Source organism: Pelmatolapia mariae, linkage group LG5, assembly GCF_036321145.2.
Source record: "Pelmatolapia mariae isolate MD_Pm_ZW linkage group LG5, Pm_UMD_F_2, whole genome shotgun sequence".
In the NCBI taxonomy this organism is placed as follows: Eukaryota; Metazoa; Chordata; class Actinopteri; order Cichliformes; family Cichlidae; genus Pelmatolapia; species Pelmatolapia mariae.
The window spans coordinates 36,148,192-36,152,843 of record NC_086231.1 but is presented as its reverse complement, the minus strand read 5'-3'; the positions used below and the strand labels follow the sequence as shown (position 1 = coordinate 36,152,843).

General features: G+C 37.8%; 1 long non-coding RNA gene across 1 annotated transcript; it reads left to right on the top strand.

The window, feature by feature from the left end:
- Positions 1–885: 885 nt before the first annotated feature.
- On the top strand, positions 886–2,091 carry LOC134627282 (uncharacterized). Its single transcript, XR_010093882.1, has 4 exons — positions 886–1,002; positions 1,436–1,495; positions 1,591–1,681; positions 1,848–2,091. It is a non-coding gene; the product is annotated as an uncharacterized LOC134627282 (long non-coding RNA).
- The last annotated feature ends 2,561 nt before the right edge of the window (positions 2,092–4,652 follow it).

Sequence of the window (4,652 nt, the reverse complement as noted above, 5' to 3'; positions counted from 1 at the left end):
AGACTGGATAAAACTTTGTTTTTTACTGTAATAAAATGTTGAAATTATAAATATTGTCTGTGAAAACAAATAAACATGCATACATTTTACAATTAAATATTGTAATGTTGAAAATGTTTGAAAAATTTTACGGTATTATTTGAGTAAAACTACATCTTTTGGGGTTGTGCACATTGGAATTCACAGTATAAAGCTGTAGATTTTTAAGCAAACAAAAACATTCATTTTCACAGAAGCAAGATGTTAAAAAAATAGGGTCCACTGTAATAATACAACCAGTAAATACCATTTAAAAAAAAGAAAAAAAAAGCAAATATCAGCAGTGAAAGACAATAAAATTGATAGTATTTTTTTTTATTTTAAAATTCAGATACTGATATACAGATTAAAAGTTAGGCCTGCAGTATATCATTGTTAACCTTCTGATTAAAAAAATCAACAGCAAAAGAAGATGTTAAAAATAAAGTTCATGGTTGTGAATAAAATTGATTTCAATAATCTTTTTTAATTATTATTTTAAAACAACTTGATGTTTTTGTGTTTCACGCCATATTATCAGACCACCTTAAGTGGGTCCGCCTTAAATTTTGAGTTTGTGTGATCGCTGTTGATTGGTAGCTAAACTGCTGGTAAACTGTGTACAGAAAAAAAATTCTGGTAGCAACATTGTGCAGTATGAGCGAACCATTTCACCAAAAAAAGGGGAAGCAAGGCAAGACGTGGCTGCAGCGGTCTGCAGACGTGACTTCTGATCAAATTCGAACCTCCTCCTAAAGAAACAAAGAGCGACATTACATTGCCGGATGACGTCACCTGAAAATGACCAATAGCGCGGCACGCTGCTGAGCTGTGTGCCAACCGCCTTTTTTTCATGCAGGAGACTCAAGTTGGCTAACGGACACAGTTTTGAACTCGTATATTAGCGCCATTTATTGCTGCTTGGACCACAGCATCTTCGGAATTTGTAGACATCCTGGCAGCTTACAATTAGTTCGAGGTGAGGTGAGTACATGCAATTCAAGTTATCTCTGTTATAAAAATCCACCAGCCCAGCGTTTATAGATAATTTTAGCAGTTCGTTTTTTATGAGTGAGGTTGTGAATTTAGTTAGCATTTGTGAGTTGAGTTAGCATTACTGTCGCGAGGGAAGCATTGCTCTGGATTAGTTTCTGTGTTTGGCGTGCTTAATTTGCTAGGGAGGAATTACCAAAGTACATGGAGTTATGTTAACCTGTAATTTCTGTGGTAAGGTAGTTCAGTCATTAAGGGGCTACGTGCTTCATTGTAAACTGCATTGGAATGAGCCACGTTGTTTCTTTCGGTGTAAATATTTAAATATAAATGTAAATATTTTACACATTTTTTTGTCTGTCTCTAAATCTTATTTTGTCTTTATTATGATTAAAAAAGTTTGTTTTGTTCCTGCCCTTTTCAGACACTGAATTTGAGCAGAAACCATAAGGATACTCAAAGGACCTGTGACTCTCAGGAAATGGTGAGATTTCAGGTCATAATCTTTTTTTCTTTTTTTCCATTAAATTCATTTTCCTTTTTCCCTTTACAATATTGCTGTTTTGTTTTTGTAAACAGCATCAAATGAGAGGGACAGATGAAACAGTTTCAAGACAATGGCAGGAAAAACATGCTGAAGATTGAAACAAACCTTGGCTGGAAATATTTGGTATGTGTTTTACCGTAAATCAAATTGTTGAAAAACATTCAGCTACACTGCAACACAGGGAAACTTGATTTGCACTTATTTTGTTACTTTAATTTCTTGTCTCATTATTTTTGTCAGTTATTATTGTTTATGGTGTATGCCCTTCTTGTTTTCTTTCTGAATGCAGAAGGTATCTAGCCAGTCCACAATGAAAGCTTCGTTGCACCCCATGAGTCTTCTGGCAGAAATGATGGCACCTGTATTCTTTGGTTTCCCTAAACATCACACCCTGCCTGTTTATACGAGGCTCTTCAATTAAGTCTGCACCCAAAGATTCAATAAGAGGTAAGCAGTGGTATTATTCAAGTTTTGCTAAAGAAAGATGGACAGGAGACACTAATCTTAATCGGCCGAGCTCAGGTTCATGTCCAGGTGAGCAGTTTCATACGCTATAAAATGTAGATTGAATGATAGGTCTCATCACCATGCATTCAGCCATTAACTTCAAGTTCTATGATAAATCAATAGGAAACTTAAATACGTTTTCCAACAAATTATGATTGTGATTAGGGCTGCGTTGTCTATGTATCACTTTTACATAAGTAGCAGGGCTCTAGAGTGCGACCAAATTTTTCAGTGGTGCGACTAAAAAAAAATATTTTCAGGTAACAAAAAAAAAAAGAAATCCATGCAACTCTCCATGTGGTCAACAACAGACACACATATGCCCTATCGCGGACTAAACCAATCAGAGATAGTCAGGGGCGAGACCTCTCTGATTGGCCGTGGTCCAGTTGAAAGTGCAGGTGGAAGAGAGAGGTGAGTAGCTTGAATAAAGCGATATCAATTCATTAACGGATTCCACACAAAGACATAAACACAGAGCGGACCCGACGCATCAGAATCAGCTTTGTCTTTCTCGGCTTTCTCACCCCACGGCCCGAACACGGACACGCTGTCGGAGCTTAGCGATTCTGATGCGTCGGGTCCGCGCTGTTTCCGTCTTTTTGCGCTGATTCTGAGCTGCAGGTTTTGTCTCTCTCCAACCAAAATTCGCCGAGCCAGCAGCAAAAGAAGCAGCAAACTACGCATCACATTTGATCAATGTCGTCATGAATTCCCTCTGACTTTTGCTGTTTTGCTTCCACCACGATAAAAATCACACTTCATGCACAGCTCCCTCTCTCTCTCTCTCTCTGTACTTCAAGAACAGATTCCCGTCTCAAATCTGTTTTCTGCATTATTCATTCGCTTACTACCCACCAGTCTACCGTTGTTTACAGCGCGGTCTTTTTCTTTTTTCACTTAAATGACCTCGGACAAGAAAGCCTAATTTCTGTTGTTCAATACTGAAGAAATTTAAACTTCTTAAAATTATGCAAAATTGCAGAATATTTTTAAGGTTATCTGCTATAAAAAACCAGACCAGGAAAATCTCCTTCATGTTTTTCTGTGTTTTATTCTGTTACTTTGACACAAAGGCATCTGCTGTGATGTTCACAATTCGGATGAAGTCTCACATGTATCAGTACTGATAAATGATCAGAATTATAATATTTCTGACTGTCTGAGGCTAAACTGAATCGAATCGGGACTTTGAGAACCGGAATCGAATGGATTATAGAAATCAGTGATGATACCCAGCCCTAGTGAGCAGCCTAGGCCCGACAGAAGTGGATGTAGCTGTGGGTAATAAGAAAAGATGAAAAGAACTATTGATAACTTTTTTGTTAAGTTAAGGCCTGATCCGTCTGAAATTCATAGCCAGCTCTGACACGGTGCCATCAATCTTTGAATGCTGAAAAAGCACAGTGTATCCAGAAAACACATTATATGCTGCAATAAATGCACTGCCCAAGTGTCCCCTCTCCCCACTGCCTTTCAGCAGCAGGCAGCAGCAAACAGGTCGTCAGAGGAGGCCAAGATGATGATTAAGTTTAACATTTTCTACAATATTGACAAGGCACTTTAAGCACAAGATTGTTAGTTAATAATTTAGAAATGAATATTGTCTGTATGGACTTCCCCCCAAAGAAAGTGCACATGTAAAACTGCAGTGATAAGCGATGCGGTTCAAAAATTTGAGTGCGCCTAACTTTTGTGCCGGTACGCCTAAATTTTTAAAGTTAGGTGTACCGGTGCGCCCATGTCAAAAAGTTAGTCTAGAGCCCTGAGTAGATTTAAAGGATAACTATTGCCAAAACGCAACCTGGGCTGTTTTTTTTTACTGTATCGATTTTGATGCGCTCAAATTTATGCCCCGGCCCCCTAGTATTCCCATTCACTGGCTATTGACCACAAAACAAAATCACGGTCAATCTCAAAAACGGCTTGTTTGTCGTAATTATGCTTTTAGATATGTTTGTCTCATTTACAGTAAAAAAAAAAAAACAGCCCAGGTTGCATTTTGACAATAGCTATCCTTTAAGAACTGTATATTTTACACTTAAGAAATCATTTATCATTAGACCTGTTTTTGGCAGCACGTTTTGTTCATTTCTGTGCATTTTGCTCAAGCACTGATCAAACTTTGTCCATCTTTTGCTGCAGAGGGGATCCTGCCAGTCCAAAGTGAACTCCTGATGGACATTGAAGTACTCCTGCAGAGCTTGTATCTTCGACACCATGCGCATTAGAAACTCCACTGAGTCCTTTCCTTCACCAAGGCAGGACCCAGTGACTCATTACTGTTGATAGGTCAGGGGCAGGTAATATTTTGTTTCATGTTTATTCATTCCTCCATGGATTACCAGCCATATATATGGACACATGCTGTATTCTCAAGATCTATGCTGTTTTGTAGGAATAGAGAAAATGATATGTTTAGTCTGTTTTCAAATGGTATGTCATATTTTCTCATTGTTTATCAGTAATATTCACTACCTTGGTTATATATGAGCATCTTTAGGTTTTTCTATATTTAGCGGTTGCAAATGTAAAATGTACGGTAAACCATTTATGTTCCTCATATTGTACTGTATTTTTAGCGGTA